At 44.6% G+C, this 17,807-nt stretch overlaps 1 long non-coding RNA gene across 1 annotated transcript; it reads left to right on the top strand.

Annotated features, from left to right (window-relative positions):
• Positions 1-6,172: 6,172 nt before the first annotated feature.
• LOC112118916 lies at positions 6,173-8,610 on the top strand. The gene is made up of 2 exons (XR_002909078.2): positions 6,173-6,442; positions 8,305-8,610. It is a non-coding gene; the product is annotated as an uncharacterized LOC112118916 (long non-coding RNA).
• Positions 8,611-17,807: the final 9,197 nt, after the last annotated feature.

Genomic DNA, 17,807 nt, shown 5'->3' with positions numbered 1-17,807 from the left:
ATGGTTTTATATCGGTGTTTTAGAATAGCTAAAAGTAGTTTATCTGCATAATTTAAGGTGATATTTATTGATGCCATGGGGTATTTTAGGGACAATATTGTCTCTGCAGAACATTACCACCCAGCTGTTCTGCCAGCTAGTGACAATCTGTTTAAAAATACCAGGGAGCATGAAGTCTGTAGTCTGTAAGCACGTGTGTGTGTGTCGTCCAAAACCTCTGTGAAAATAACCTTCAGGAATGGCAATTCTCCAGGAGCACAGTTTGAGCCAGCTAAGATATGAACAAACAATCAAGGCTGCTAGGTAGTTCAGATTTAATGTAAGCTGCTAGCATAGATAAATATTCAGATTTAATTTGGTTATGGAGATCAAACCCCCTTTAAAAATGTGTTCACATTGTGCAAATAAAATTTGATTCTTTTATTTTAATTTTTGCTCTCCTAGCTTCTACACAATGAGCTGTGATATATTTGTAATGCTCTGGCTGACTGAAGCTATTTTATATATATTCTTATCTGTGCAGTCGGGAAACCAGATGCAAAAAAGTTTCACCCCATGCTTTCTGTTAGGCTGTGGGGACCATAGCTACACCATACAGAAGTGGAGGTTACAAACCATCCCAACCCTTTGTATCATTTGATTGTACACCGTTTAACTGTTGCTGCATTTCAAGCCAGTGGTGGCTGCATTTCAGTAGTGGGTAAAGTGATTTCAGTGCAGTCTGCTAATTACTTTGGCCTTCTTTGTGATAAATGACAATGTAAATGTAAGAGATTATTACTATCAACTCTGAAGGCTACTCTGTGTCAAGGAGAAAGTTTCAGTTATATAAATTCCAATCTCCCGGTTTATTGCAACTGACACTGAGTGATTACATCATTAGGAAGGCTCAGTTTACACAAAACCCATTGTTGACTCAAACAACCGAGTTACAACATGATTAAAAGGTAGAGGCAAGACCTAACCAAGCCCCATAACTAGGCTAAATCATTGGACACATGGCTCTCCACTGAGGGAGAGATACCCCCAAAATAAGGATGCACTTGGTAAATAAAGTTAGGCTTAGCGTAGGATTGATTCCACTGGCACAAAGACTAGACCAGGGGTCAGCAACGTTTGGCACGTGGCTCGCCAGGGTAAGCACCCTGGTGGGCCGGGCCAGTTTATTTACCTGCTGACGCGGCAGGTTCGGCCGATCGCGGCCCCCACTCGCTGCGGTTCGCCGTCCCGGGCCAATGGGGGCAGCAAGAAGCGGCGCAGGCGAGGGATGTGCTGGCTGCGGCTTCCCGCCGCCCCCATTGGCCCGGGACGGCGAACCGTGGCCAGTGGGAGCCGCGATTGGCCGAACCTGCCGCGTCAGCAGGTAAATAAACTGGCCCGGCCCGCTAGGGTGCTTACCCTGGCGAGCCGCGTGCCAAATGTTGCCGACCCCTGGACTAGACAGATGTGATTGGCAGGGATGGTCTTGATAATACTAGCCCTACCTCAGTGCAGGGGACTGGACTAGATGATCTATTGAGATCCCTTCTGTGACAGTGTACCCCATAAGGCTTTATGGAGGGTGCTTTTAAATGTATGTATGATATAACTGGAATAGGTTTTTGCTACATATGCCAGGTAACATATCTATGTAAAGGTTATGATCTACTGGTTATGTTCATCCTAGTTGTATGCAGGCACCATTTGTGTGTTCAAAGTTATGAACATTGGCTGTATAATTGCTAAGTAGCCTTAGATTTCTAAGTAGCCTTAGTTAGAACATTTGGTCACTTCTTGGGAAAGGAATGTGCAAATTAGGTGCTCAATCAGGAAGCACTTAACAGACAAAAAAGCTTGGAAAACTCCAATCCACATAAGAAGTCTACCTAAGGACGTTCAAGGTGGCATGTGGGTAATAGCTACTACCTGCAAGTCCTGAGTCATGCATGGGCACGTGACTTGCCCATGTGATTCCGAATCTCCATTTTGTGACTGGATTCTACACAGGGTGAGGAGGGGGTCTCCACCCACAAGAGAAAGTCTATTTAAACCCATGGGAGACTCCTCCATTTGGTCTTCAGCTGGCTAAAGAAGGAGCCTCTCCACCCCCCCAGGATACTTGAAGGAAACTGGAACAAAGGACAGTAACTACAGGGGGTGTGAGTGATTGCTGGACCCAGGCTAAAAGGAGATTAGCCTGTAAAAGGGAGCATTCTGGAACTGGTGAGGATCTTATCTGTATTTAGTTTGATTAGACATAGATTTGCGCATTTTATTTTATTTTGCTTGGTGACTTACTTTGTTCTGTCTGTTACTACTTGGAATCACTTAAATCCTACTTTCTGTATTTAATAAAATCACTTTTTACTTATTAATTAACTCAGAGTATGTATTAATACCTGGGGGAGCAAACAACTGTGCATATCTCTCTATCAGTGTTATAGAGGGCGAACAATTTATACAGGGTAAAACGGATTTATTTGGGTTTAAATCCCATTGGGAGTTGGGCATCTGAGTGCTAAAGACAAGCACACTTCTGTGAGCTGTTTTCAGGTAAACCTGCAGCTTTGGAGCAGGTAATTCAGACCCTGGGTCTGTGTTGGAGCAGACAGGAGTGTCTGGCTCAGCAAGACAGGGTGCTGGAGTCCTGAGCGGCAGGGAAAACAGGAGCAGGGGTAGTCCTGGCACATCAGGTGGCTGCACCCAAGGGGGTTTCTGTGATCCAACCCGTCACACCTTCCAGGTCTACATTTCTATGATTCTATGACTGCCCAGGGTTTTACCTTATTAGGTAGCTATGGTTAAGTCCTGTCCACACTACAAATTCTAATCAAGCAGTAAGTAGATCTGAACTATACTGAAACTAGGCCTCCTCACTCGTTACAGGGCCCAATACTCCTCTCCTCTCTAGATTCCTCCTGGAGCCGGTCATTTATAAAAACAGATACTACATTTTCTTCTGAAGCCATGGGCTGTGCATTAAAAGAGCCAAGTCAAGAGCTCCACTCCCAGCCCTCTTTCCCTGGATACCCAGTCACCCTCTTCCCTGGCTGTTGCGCTCAGACCCCCTAACAGCAAAACATGGGCTCACTTTAAATGGCAGATTGCTCTGATGTGAGCCACTATGTGACAACTTCTGTAGGCTCAATGTGGGCTTGAGATTGGCTGGCAAGAGCTGTAGGAAGAACAGCTGATTATAGCAGCAGTAGTATTAAAGGCAGTGCTCAGTGCACAGCAGGAATACTTGCAGAAGAGGGAGTAAACAGCCTGTTAACAGAATCCTACTGAACAGGGAGAGATGGCAAACACCACTAAGGACAGAAAAATAATATTAAAAGGGACCTAGAGAGATTAGCAATACAAGCAGAAAACAACAAAATGTATTTCAGCTCAGGAAAATGCAAGTTATCATCACTAGAGAATACCACTTCAACATATTCTACCCATATTAAACCAACTTCTAGGTTTCCCAACATAGATTCTTTACCAGTGTTGCACTAAAGATCAACACTATAATCAACTTCACACAAGCATCAGTGCTTTCCCCGGATACTATTCATCAGCTCAGGAAAAGTTATTCTTAGAAAGAAAAGAAAGAAAGAAAGAACTTTCCTTCCTCCAGAATTCACTAGTAAAAATGGGAGCTGTGCTTTACAGCCCATTCTTAAAGCTCTCTACAAGCAGGTTCCCGCAGCATCAGTTTGGCAGTAGGGTAAGCTACAAATGTTGAACTTCTAACAATAGTCATTTTAGTCTGTTTTAGAAATAAAGCAGGACCCTGTGCATATGGTATAGAACTTGAACTCGTAAGCTAGCTTCAAGACAACTTCATATTTTCCTGAGGGATATGAGTAAGACTGAGTAACTGGTTGAAAACTTCCTACTTGCACCAACTCACTGCTTCCAAAGTTATTTCCTCTATCCCATTGTTAAAATAAAATACATTGCTGTACGCCATTACCGATTCCCATGGTACGTCACTGATCCGTGTGACTTTATGAGAGGCCTGGCTGTTGCTCAGTAATGTAACAGCACGCAGATGAAAGTTTTCTGGCTTAAAAACTGGATTGAGGTTCTAATGCCCTGTTTTTTCATGTTGAATAACTAGTTATGTTGGGCCACAGAAATGCAACTGCAGAATTCCTTTGATTTCCCTGTTCTGTATGTCTCAACAAATCAGAGATTGATGAGCTTTCTTCTTTTTTGGCTATGGATCTTGACAACAGCTAGAGTGACCATATTTCCCAAAGGGAAAATGGGACACCACACAGGGCTGACCTGAGCCCCCCACCCCAGCCGCTCTCCAGAGCCCCCCGCAGAGCTGGCCCCGGCTGCTTGGTGGAACCCTGTTGCCCACCCCCCCAGGTTGCCACTGGTCGCTCAAACCCCACCAGCCTCCCCGCATGCTGGAACCCTGCCTGCCCCCCTGCGCAGGGCTGGCATCTCCACTTCCCCACCCCCAAAAGTTCCTCTGACCACGCTGCACCCCACTTTTTTGACAAAAAAAAAGTCGGGACGGACGGGACAGGGCTTAAAGAAAGGGACTGTCCTAGCCAAAATGGGACATTAAGTGATCACCCTAGCCGTCACATCTGCACTTGGTAAGGAGCTGGTGGAGATCCACAATAAAGTTAACATAAGTGGAAGGAAGCATGAGCATATGGGATGACATTGGACTCGCAATCAGGAAATCTGGGGTCAGTTCTCAGCTTGGTAACAGACTTCCTGTACAACTGAGGGCAAGTCATTTCATCTACCTGTGCCTTGGCTACCCACCTAAATAATAATAAAGTGAGTAGATTTTCTACAAGCTTTTATTCCAAGCAAAGTCCAACGCACATAAGATCCAGTTACCAGGGTGTTAGTCTAACACAAAGGACACTGGATTCTAAGTGTTCAAGTCTCTCAGCCAAATAAACACATAGAAGCAGCAACGGAAGAGAGATTCAAATGCAATCAGCACCTTTTTGATCCAAAATTAAGAAATGGTCGTAAGCTTTCCTCCTCAAAAGGTTAAAGCAATAGCTGTGCTAACTCACCTGATCAGTCTCTTTATTTTTAAAAATATAGACCAGTGATTACATCAGCCGGTGCATTGGTCCCTTCAGTTAAGATAAGCTCATCCCAAGCTGGATCCTTGTATGAACCTGACAAATCTTGCTCAGATAAGAAATTGTCAGTCCTGCTGGCAAGGTGAGCAATGTCAGCCTTAGTAAGATTTCCACTAGGCACCACATGAGAGTGGGGGAGGGTACGTCATTAGATCAGTTGCTGCTGGAAAAAGGGAGAAGAATTTTTCTGCCCCAGCCCCGTTAAGTCAGTACTGTGCATCAGCCCCTAAGCGTATGTGATTTTCCTGCATGAAGCCTGAGGTGATCTCCCTGCTCACTATCACCACTGGCCATCATTGTGGCCAGAGCAGGAAATACAATATTTGGGTTTCCTCTTTTTAAAAGAAATTTGGGTAAATAGAGTAACAAGAGTAAAGTGCCTGCTCCTAATACAGTCAATGGCAAAGCTCCCCTTTAATTCAGTGGTGCAGCACGGGGCCCATAGTTTTAGTTTGCTACTTGTTTCCGCTAAACAAGTTAATCATGATCCCTGTACATGATCCCTGTACATGATCCCTAAACAAGTTAATCATGATCCCTGTACAGCTGTTACATGCTGTTCATCACTACAATAAAACAAAATCTTAAACCACTTTAGTAATGTTAGATTAAGATACTGTATTTTTGCCTGACCTGAAAAATAAAACATTTTTTTAAAAATTGCTGGTAACACAGAGAGAGTTTTAGGTTGTGAGTGGGTTTAAAAGAAACCCATTAAAATTATTCTCTTCCTGAGACTCTGAAAGTGACTAATACAATAGAATCACAACGAGCCTTGAGTGTCTAGTTGTAAAAAAAAATAAGTGAGGGTATCAAAAAATCGGGGAATTTCCATCTATCCAAAATCATTATTATTCTCAAAATGTTGGTAGAACAGGTAAAGCCCAGACTACCGCCGTGTGCATGCAGTGTACTCTGACACAGGATTAAACAACCTGGCCCACAGGTATATTCTAAGAAGCACTGATAGCGATTGCTCTCCATCCCCCCTTCAGCACTTGCTCCAGTTACACTGCTTATTTAAGTGCCTTCAATCTGTGTATACACACACCCGTCTAGTCCTCCTCACACAAGTGCAGACGCTGCCAGCAGAGAGGCGCACGCAAGAACATTTTTCACACTGACACTGCTCCCTGGAGTCTCAGACTAACCAGGTCCGGCAAAATATGGAGAGAGAGAGAGAGAAGCTTGTCCCCCTCCGCTGAAACTGACAAGGAGAGTTTTGCAATTGACAAGTGATGAAACTGACCCGTTGCTACCCCGACTCCCTCCCCTCAGTGCCGCATCAGATCTACTCCCCGGCTTTGTTTCTTTTCCACCCCAGACGGAGCTCTGCAGGGCAAGCTGGCAAGGTAACAAAGCAAATGACAGACCTTCTCTCTCGCCTCTTCTGTGCTGGGGAGGGAGCGTTTCCTCGCCCTGCCTTTGCCTGGCGCCGCTTGGCAGGAGGAGGCGAGCACCACAGAGGCTTCCTCAGGGATGCTCCAGTTTCTTTGCTGGCTCTCTCTTGAGGCGTTGCAGGATCTCGGAGGGCTCATCGGCTCCACATTGCTCGGGCCGGTGGGATTCTTTATTTTCCAAAAAAAAAAATTATCTATATTATTATTATAATATATTCTGGGGGCTTGTGGTTCCTGCAGCCAGGCGGAAGTGAAACCCTTCCCCCTCCCTCCTTCCTCTGAGCTCAGCCCAGCAGAGACGGGGTAATTCCCAGGCACCGCGCCGAAGGGCAGGCGAGCGGGAGCCTGCCAGGGTGGGGATGTGTGTGTTTCAATCCGCACACGGGGGGCACAGCCGATTGCAGGGTGTGTCCTGCAGACAGGGCACTACGGAACCAACAGCGCCTCGGGCGTTATTCACAGGAGCCGGTTCCAAGGCAGCCAGGCACGTGTCCCCCGGTCCGCAGGGGCTTGCGGGTCCCGCTCCCCTACCGCCTCCTTCGGCGGAGGCGGCGTGTGGCGAGCTGCACTGAAGCCCCTGAGCCGAGCCCCCTGCAGGGGCGGGGAGGGGGATGTTCCTCTGCCGCTTTCAGTCCATCCTCCGCCTTTCACCCCAGCCCCAGTGCGGCAGGCGGGGGAGGAGGAGAGAAGCCAAGGGGGGGGAGGGGGCTGTCGATCTATGTCACCCCCCTGCCCTGGGTAAAGTATCCCCAAGGGATTGGGGGGGGGACTTGGGGCTCTTTTCGCACCCCCCGCTACCTGCCGGCTGAGCTCCCAGCCTGAGTGGGCAGGGGAGGGCGGTTTCCCTTCTCCACCCCATCCAGGACGTAGGGCCCCGTTTCTGCCCCGCTGCAGCCCGCCAGGCGAAGAGCAGGCACCGCTCCCCGCGGCCCCGCGGAGCAGGTGCACAGCCCAGCTGCCGCGCCGGGGCTGCCTGTTGGCAGGGCCGGGGAGACGCAGCGATCCTGGCGGCTGCTCCCACAGCGGGGCCGGGCGCATCTCAGCCAGACAGCGGGATTCCCCCGGCCGCAGCCTGCTCTGAATAATAAAGGAGCGGCCCAGGCGTGAGGCGCGGAGCTGAAAGCACAAACCGTAGATCGGGAGGCTGCAAACGCTTCCCGGCTGCTTAACTGCGCTTTGAGTTGTCCCGCTGCCCCCTCTCTGAGCAAAGTGAAGAGCCCGGTTAGGACTTTAAGCCTCAGGACACCCCTGTGACTAGGTATTGAAACAACAAGTGGAGATTGTCGTTAGCTGTTTGACAAAGGTCAGTCGCTTTTTCTTATGTCCTGGAGATATTCTCTCGTACAAGTAGGCTGGGTGACAGGCTGTTAGAGAGGAAAAACACACTCTTCTCCCTGTGTGTGTCTGTGTATATACATAACTGAGAGAGAATCATTGATAGGAAGGGCAATTTTCAAACAATTCATGATTAAAATATAAATCCATCTACCTCTTGCTAATTCTTTGTATGGTTTCTTGGGTGTTTGTTTTAGATTCACAGGTAATTTTCTCCAAAAAATATATATGATAGTGTCTAGGGACCACCCAGAAGAGGGCTCCCATGTGCTAGGTACTATACAAACACACAGAGAGGCAGTTCCTTCCCCAAAGAGCTTCAGTCTAAATAGACAAGACAGACAAACCGATGGGGGAGGGGTAGATACACACAGCAGAATGTTTAATGATATGGCTGCAAACTAGATGTTAATTGTACAATCAACCACAAACTATTGTACATATTCAGACACATTTGGTGCTATATTTCATTGTTTCAGTGTGTTCCATGAAGAGGGAAGAGGCATCTATCTGCAACCAAGGCACCCAAATACCCCTGAAAATCTGGGTTACATTTTCAGAAACACCCAAGAGACCCATCCTCAGAAGTGACCCAGGAGCCCACATCTCATTGAAAGTCACTGCAACAGGGTCATCAAAGGATCAAACTGCTTTATAGAACAGTGTTACATACTCTGCATATACATTTTATGTACAAACGTGTGTAGTGTTTTAGATAAACAGTTCAGATGTCTGTTCTTGGCCCTGATCCTACTTCTCCTAGCAGTAAAGTTAAGTGATTAATTCTTCTGTGCCTACTATGCTTTCCCTTGCGAAGCAGCAAGTTAGAGAAGTTGAAAGAGATTCAGTTACATGCAATTACTGTAATAGTATAGGAGGAAAGATTGTAAAATACAGCTAAATACAATACCTTCTGCTAGCTCCTGAGTGACATCCTGTGGTGCAGTTGCTGCATGACCCATTCATTTGTACCATTTACTTGGGGCCTAATTCTGCAAGCACTTGAGTGGTAACTTGACTCCCTCGAATTGTCTCATTCACTTAAGCTGCTGGGTGCTCAGCATTTGGAAAATCAGACTGTTTACTCAGGTGCCTAAATGAGTATTAGGTACCTAACTTTAGGCTCCTATTTTGTCCTCTGTTTTATGCCATTCACAGACTGCTCAGTTTCCAAAAATTATTGGCACCCACATTCCATAGTGACCAGCACCTTATAAATATGCAGAACCTCACACAGTATGTTATATTTCAACTGGTTTTATGCATACGCTGAGGAGCAGAAGCCGAAAGGGAGAGATGCTAACTGATCCGCCAACCACAGCAGACACATACTAAGGGTAGGATTCACAAAGATACTTACGCACTTGAGTCCCATAGCAACTCACAAAATTCCGCTCAGCTGCCACCTAGCCCTGTAGGCATTTAAACCCACTCCACCCCTAAGTTTTTCTCCTCTGGGACTGCACGCTCACTATGTGCTTGGATAGCTGCCTTCTGCTTAAGCCCCAGAGCAATTCACAAACCAGGAAAGATAAGTCTTCAGCTGCCCAAGTCACATATGGGGGCCTGATCTGGTAGGCAGGCTCTGATCACACCCTCCCTTATAGTCTTTAGACTACTGGCTAGGGTACTCATTCACTATGTAGAGACCCCTGGCTCAAGTCCTCACTCCTCCTGAGAGGGAGCAGGGATCTGCAGCCTCTCAGGTGAATGCCCTAGCCACTAGCTGTGGAATATTCTGATATGGGTTTCCCTCAATCTCTCCTACTGACGTTGTTCCACCTTAAACAATGGAATACCAAATCATAATTGAACCAGAGAAAGAGTAGCTTACACCGTCCTACCTCACATGATCCAATGAAATATAAGGCAATACAGTGAAGTCAATAGTTACAGCATAAGTGCACAGCGCATCAATCGCCATCTCAGTGACTGATCCAGAACCATCGTTAGGCACTCAGCCTATACCGTCGCTTCAAAAAAGGTAGGGTTTTAACAGTGAGATATCGAAGTCCAGAGTCTGGACATGGACTATGTCTTCCTATAAGTGTGTATATAATAGACTAGTACAGAGGGCTCCAATACTGACCGGTGCCTCTGGATGCTACTGCAATACAAATTCCAAATAATAAAGTGCACACAGTATAAGAGCACTAGTCGTTATGATCATTTATACCTTCCTAGCTATAGAGGAGAACTGAAAGGCCATGAGTGACTAAGCCACCATCCCAGCATACTACCATATATTAAATGTCCATGAGTTCTCTTAAGCGAATGGGGTGGTACTGAATGAGGACAAGTAGCATATGCCAACTGATGACACATGGAAAGTCATGGGCCTCCAATGGCAGGTCATGACAGGGGGCTCATGTTTTGTTTGCCAGTTTTGAAGTGCTGTTTCTTTTTCATTTTCTCAGTTTGGATGTTTTGCTCTGGAATTCAGCAACTGACATTTTATTTACTATTTTTCATACAAAGTCACCATGCATAAAAATTACATTTTTGCCCCACATACTTGCTATAGTATGAAAAGCAATCTGCTGGTAATAAAACAGAAACTAATCCCCAGAGGAAATGAATGTGCTTCGGAACCATGAGCTTACAGAGAAAAAAAACAACAACACTGCTGCATTTGAAATAATGACAAGAAAGTGAACGAAGACTAATTCCTCTCCAAGTGAGGCCATTTTTATATCATGCTACTGATATCCTTAATGAAGAATGATGCATTTATTCACCATCGTGTATTTTTACTTTAGCTCATGCTGTACAATAATAAACATCTGCTTTCTAAGTTAGTGAGTGGAATGATGGGTTAGCTACTCACATTTCCACAGCAGGTCAACTCCTAAAGGTTTGTTCAGGTGCAGCTAGCAGAGTGTTGTACTTGTGGGAAAGGACTGCTCAAAAGTGGAAGTGTTCCAGAGAGTCTTCAGTCCAGCTGGGTTGTTCTCCTGAAAAATCCAGATGAAGGATTCAGAGAAGGCAACCCAGTGTGGGGATCCAAGCAGTGTTACTGTCTGAGTCAAGAAACAAGGCTTAACCTGAAAGCACCCTTTGGCATGAGTCAGTTGTATAAGAGAATGATGGCAAGTGACTGAAATGAGGTAGAAAGCAATGGCGAGATTGCCGACTTTTCACAATCTAACGGAAGAGGGGGGAGATTTTTTTGCCCATCTCTGGACACCAGCTGCAAAAGATGTAATGGGGAATACCATGGTTGCTCTTTCAGGCCCTGATCCTGCAAAACATGTACACGTGCTTATCTTTACTCATTCTTTGTATTACAGTAATTCTTAGAGGCCCCAACCAAGATTGCAGCACCATTGTGCTGAACCACTGTATATACACATATTAAGAGAGAGTCCCCAAAGAGCTTACCATTTAAATAGACAAAGGTGGAGGGGAACAGCACAAAGATTAAGTGACTTGCCCAAAGTCACACATCAGGAGAATGGCAAAGCAAGGGACAGAGACTAGGTCTCCTGAGTCCCAGTCAAAGGGTTTATCCACAGAATCATGCTGCCCCGAGTGTGTTCAGGAAAAGCAAGACCTCTGGGAACTGCCCATGAACAAGTGGGGAAAAGAAGTGTCCATCACAGGGTCCTTATTCAGGCAAATCTCTCACTGAATCATCTTGTAATACTCTTTACATGAGGTTGTTGAAATAACTAGCCAGGAGTCTGGTGTGAGCCAAAGAAATCCTATTGTGAAAGAATAATTTTTTCCCCTCTCGAAAGATCAAAGGGTCCCTAAATACATTTATAGACTACCAAGAGCTCGACAGCATCCCATAACAGGAGACAATTAGATCTGTTGAGGGGGAAAGAAAGTTATTCGTGTCATTTTAAATGTTAGTGAATTTATTGCAGGCAAAATGTGCCAGAGCATCAGCCCTGGAGACTGAAATGCTCAGACTATCCATAGACCATGCACAGCACAGAAAGCAGGAGTGCAGGCTTCTCTGTCACACTGCCCCAGCCAATGTATCTGATACCTGGAGGCACCTGCTCTGGAGGGTGTTGGGAGGGGAAGGGTTCAGGTTCCTTGCCCCATGTAAACATTGTTTTCGCTGAACCTCTTCTAATTTTATTGCACACAGATAAGTCTAAGCATGTTTTCTGTTGCTCTAGGGACTGAAAGTGTTAGCTTACAATATAGAGGCCAGATTCCAGTCTCAGTTACCAGGGTGACACTCCAATCTTACACTGATGTAATTGAGACTGGAATCTGGTCCCCACATTGTAAGTAAACACATTGTCAATGGAGTCACCAGTGCCACAGGTCAGAACCAGGCCCTGTAGGTTTTGATGCATCCTGGAAGCCTGATGACATGCCAATTCACCGATGCTCACTGCTGGTTGTGTTTTTGTAAATGTACGCCATACAGTACAACAACAAGACAACTCAGTTTACTCTTTTCTAATGGTAATTGTTAGTTGGGAACAAAGATCCTCGCCCCCAATGTGTGCGCTAACTTGAACAAGTTGTTGTGTAATTGCTTCCTGGCAATATCTGTTTTCCACCACTAGATGTCAGTGTTTGCATTAGTAGGAACAGCAACTCTCAGGACAGGAGACCAGTTTTTAAATATTCATGGTTAATACCTCCTTTTATTCTTGTGGGGCTTTGCTTTTCATATTTTGTTTATTTAATAAGTTACTTCATGATATGGTGAATTACAAAGCCATTTACTGGACTTTTGCTACAACCAGCAGAATGCCAGTAAAATTAAATGAGGCATCTTCATCAAAGTAATTCTTTTTACATTTTTTATTATAAGCTTAGCAGGACATATTTCGAAAGTAACGTGTTTATGCTCCAACTTTAATCACAAAGGCAAAACAACAACTTCAGCTACGAATTTTCTTTTTCAAAATATATCATAGCTATGAAACCCCATTAAACAGCTATCATCTCCCTCACCCATTTAAAGAGCAATAACTCCCTGTAACCTTTTCTGCTTCATTTAGATACCAATTTTAAAAAAATTAAGCCCCAACAACATCTGAATGGAATGATCCTGCTCCCATTTAAATCAAAGGGACTTTTACAATTGACTTCATTTGGAGTAGAACTGGTGCCAAACAGTGGTTAATTTACAGGACAGAGTTTTCGAAGGATCATTTCCCTCAGTCATATTATATTCTGGTAAATAACCCTCCCTGAGGGACTCTGCTGTTCTTTCATTGCTGTCTCTCAGCCAAGCAAATTAATACAAGAAACTGATGCACCTTCAAACCATCTTCTGTCGTCACTGAGGTTCTAAGAAAGATCTAAGAGTCCCACCAGCAACCACAGCGGGATTAGTGTCCTCTAAGCCTGTGGCTAATTTACAAAAGGCCAAGAATTTACATTAGGAGGGTCTGGTTTTGCTCATTCTCAGACTGGTGCAAATGAGAAGTAAGACTCTATGGAAGGTAGCTGAGTTACTGACATAAGACCAACGTTAGATCAGATTCAGGCCCAAGTTCTGTATGTTATTTCAAGACCATAATTAGCGAGACGTTATCTCCTCTTCTGGCTATTTCATGTCCCAAATATCCAGAGATATTAGGCCCTCCATAGAGAAAATGGCTAGAACTGGAGTAACGTGCTATGACAATAATGAAGTATCCTAGGAGCTTTTGCAGTGAGACACAGAGCAGGTGTCTTTCTCTACAGCAGACAATTAGAGAATATAGAGCTCTGAACATAGAGAATCCCTGTTTTAGTCAGATGCAAGAACAAGACCTCAGAGTGGTTATTTCAATGCTGATGAACCACATCTTCAGAGAACGATTTTTTTATATTCAAACCTTGAGAGAAATATAGAAAAGTGAATCAAGTTCTTTGTGGGATTGAGAGAGTGAATCTACTGGTTTAATAATAGTAATGAGCATGTTTAAACTCCAAAGCACTTTACAAACATTTACTAACTAATCCTCATAACATTCCCAAGAGGTAGATGCTTTAGTACATTCATTTGACAGATGGGGAAGCTGGGAGGGGTCAAGTGACTTGTCCTGGGCCATAATGGCACAGTTGGAATTAGAACTCAGGAGTACCTGGCTCCTGGTCCAATGCTCCAAGCACTAGACCATACCTTTCTCTTAGGCTAGTGCTCCCAAAATGCCAGTGACCCACATAACTCATTAGTAAGATGGTTGCCAAGTGTAAAGAACAATGTGACAGATCATCCCCTAAGGATCTGTGCACATAAGGGACCCTCTACATGGCACCCATCCCTCCTGCAAAGAAGGGGTGAGGTTCTGCCATCTCCACAGCACTGTTTCCTTCCTCCTCCACACCCCCTGAAGGACTAAGGTTTTGGAAATGTACATGGGAGAAGGAGAGGCTGGGATGAGTCTGGATGTAGTAAGTTCATCATTTCCTCCACTTCAGAGTTTCCCAGGAAAATTAATACAGTCTGGCCCCCCTTCCTTGCGTACGGAACCCCCTTTTATGGGTAATCCCAGGATCAACTGTTGCCTGAGGGCCCCAGAGTTGCCATAGAGAGATGGGAAGGAGCTGCCTTTACACTAACCCAGAATGCCTCTGCACTGTGGGGAGGAGGGGGCGGGAGTCCCTACCAGCCCCTTTAATTCCTTTGTGCTGCTCTAACTGTGCAAAGGGACCTTAGGCAGAGTGGAGGATTTTTAGGGGCCTTTCCTTAAAGGTCATTTGGTGCCTTAATATAATTTAAATAAAATCTGAATGTTTTGGATGGCTAGCCATATAAGAACAAAACCTTGAAGTTCCTGTATGTCCATTACCCAAGACACAAAATGCTTGACATTTTAATTAAGATCTACAGTATCAATATCACAAAATTAGTCTGAAGTTACAAGAGCAGGATCCAATCTGATTGTAAAAACATGGTTATTCAATTGATGGCCAGCACTCAGTCATAACCAGAGCTGGGTTAGGATCAGGAGTCCAAGTTCAAGACTGGGGAAAATAAGAAACCAAGGGAAACTATCTTCTCAAATAATCCTAGGAGGAGCTGTGATTTTAGCATGAAAGAATGGAGTGCAGCTTTAAAGTAGCCAAATGAAAATCCTGCTGCCATAATTTCCCTGTCAGATAAAAGCAGACTTGATCTTGTAATACTGGCCTCTGATGTGTGTTTTTATTGGGACTGTCCTCCATATTAAAGAAAAAAATCACTCCACTTTTAATATTCAAGATTACTCCAATATGTATGCGTTACAGAATTTGTCTGGGCTAATCCTTTCCTGGAAATAAAGTTCCCTAGTGTAAATGTTGAAGGTGAACGGAAAAAGAAAAAAAAAATGGAGAAGTGATTTTGGTTCCTATATCAGATCACTTTTTAAATACTTTTCCTGCTTGTTTTTTTATACTTGAAATATCCGATTCTTATTTCCTCTTTAAGGAGGGCAATGGCAAGATCTCTGCAGGACTGACGATGTCAAACAAAATTGTAGCTTCACCTCCCCACAACTGCGGGTGGAAGAGATTCAGAAGCATGTGACATAGTGAAATCAACTGGAAAAAAACAGATGCCTCTAAGAACAGAATATGGGCTTAACTATGGAATGAGCTTAACTAGAGGTAGTGTTGTCCAATGGACAGAGCACTAGATCGGCACTCAAAAGACAGGTTTCTATTCTCAATTCAGCCCTGGTCTGCTGGGTGATTTTGGGCAAATCACTTGTCTTCTCTGTGCCTCAGTTTTTCCCTCTATACAATGGAAACAATGAAACTTACCTCATTTGTAAAGCACCTTGAGATTTACTGATATAAAAGTGATACAAGAGCTAGGTATTATTGCTGCAAATGGATTCATATGCTGCAACATAAGAATTTCCCTGTACTTAAGTTATAGGGTCATAGATCCTGAAGTATTTCTCCTACTAGTGCAACCGGCTGGTCAAAAAAATGGTAGCAAAAGAACCAAAGAGCAAATTCATGGATGGCATCAGTGACTGTGGGTATGTTGACACGGCAATAAAAGACCCACAGCACTGCCACGGCTGACTCGGGCGGTGGCTGCGAGGCTAAACACTTCAGCACAGACATTAGAGCTTGGGATCTGAAACCCAATGTGAGGGGAATGGATCTCAGAGCCCAGGCTTCAGCCCAATCCCCAATGTCTGCAATTTTTAGTCCCAGTCTGAGCCCCATGAACCCGAGTCAGTTGACGCAAACTTGGAGACTCCGTGCCACAGGTTTTTTATTGCAGTGTAGACATATCCTGTAAGTCCACTGATATCGGTAGACTTGCACCTGTTTACATGGTGAATCTCATCCCTGGGATACTTGGTCAACAATAGGAGATTTATATTTGTGAATGAAAAGGGGCTAGAGCTCTTCAGTGATAGAGCCAGGAGTGAGTTCTCACCTCTCCTCTCAAATAAAGTAAGTGTCCTAACTGATCAACCATCGTGGATTTAGCTATTAAGAGTTGTGAAGTATTACAAATGGTGGGAACGCCAAGAATACTGTTCAGAAATTATAAAACCTTATGGTGGCAATGGAAAAACAAAGTGTATTTGATGCATTAAAAAGATCTTCATCCCTACAAGGGATGTGTTTAAATTGTGACATCTATATGTATGGACACAGTTCTATAGTCCTTACTCTTTTTTTACTTTACTGGAAACAGCATCCAAAGCTGTGGACCAGATTCTGATTTCACACCAGTTTTACACCACTGACTGAAATTGAATCCTGCCTCATTTACATGGTATAAGGGAGAGGAGAATCAGCTCCAATATTTCTACATTTGGCAGGTGTTTGTCATGAGAAAACTATTATTCACTGATAAAAGGAAAAGCAGGTAATAATGTGTTAAAAATAAGATGGAAAATATAAACTAAACCCACTCAGGCAACCAACACCCCCCTCAGCCTAAGAAATCACAGCTTCCCCCCCCCAGAACCATGTATCCCCCTACAAGGAGACACCAGCCTGGAAAATTACCAGGTCACCAAAACCTTGCAAGAGAGACTCACAAAGGAATCAATCTAACAGTACACATTCCCTGGGGGCAAAGCCCCCCCCAATGCCAACAATGAGTAAGCAACACTTATGCCCTCCGTGCAGGCCTTAATTCAGCTGTAGCAGTTCTAAGGTGCTCACCTCCCTGGTATCTAATCTTCATTGATCTTAAAATGGCCTGGAGGGCTTTGCATGGGTTTCTTGAACTGGGTTCATTGTCACCCTACTAGACTATGGCCTCTTATTGAAACAAATATCCAATATTTAGCACATCCAGACATTAACTAATTAAAGCCAACCATCCCTGTGGGGTGGGCATTATCCCCATTTTATAAATGGGGAACACTGAGGCACAGAAAGGTTCAATGACTTGCTCAAGTATACCATGAGCAATAGATAATAGAGAAAAAAAACAAGAGTCCTGATTCCTGCTTTTGGGGTTAGATCCCTGGAAAACACTGAGACCAGCAAACCATGTCAGAAGCGTGGTATATACTTCAGCAAGATGGAGAGAGAATAAGAGGGCTCACCAGAGACCTAGTGTGAGTTTCCCACCACAGAGGAGAAGAACCCAGAGGAAGAAGAGCACCACACCATGCAGGAGAAGCCCTCCCAGACTGCTGAAAGCTTGCTAAATGCATGCTCGCTGCAGTCAGAGTGCTGGCCTGAAGTCATTTAAAGGGGAAATATACCTATTAGCATTAAACCCAAAGGCGCTGGATTAGGATATTTGTAATGGAATCAGAATCTTTGGGGCTTGGCCATCTTCACAGAGTTATCCTAAAGCCAGAAAAAATTAGCAAAGTTAAAATAGCAAATCGCCCCGCCTCTGAGCACTACCCCAAACCATTTACCAACTCTGAGATGGACCCTAAGGATTCCCTTCCTCCAGCTTCAGGCTGGCTGCTGCAGCTCAGGACTGAGGTGTGTTAGCAGAACAACACGGAGGATTGCAGTTTAATGGATGCTGCAGTTTAAGATGACTGAGATGTTTTGGCAAAGCTGCGTGTGGGGCTCAGGACTGGAATAGCAGGGGACT

This window comes from Terrapene carolina, unplaced genomic scaffold (assembly GCF_002925995.2).
Source record: "Terrapene carolina triunguis isolate 2854851 unplaced genomic scaffold, T_m_triunguis-2.0 Scaffold131, whole genome shotgun sequence".
Classification (NCBI taxonomy): domain Eukaryota; kingdom Metazoa; phylum Chordata; order Testudines; family Emydidae; genus Terrapene; species Terrapene triunguis.
Note: the sequence above shows the minus strand (reverse complement) of the source record. Positions and strands in the feature narration are given on the sequence as shown.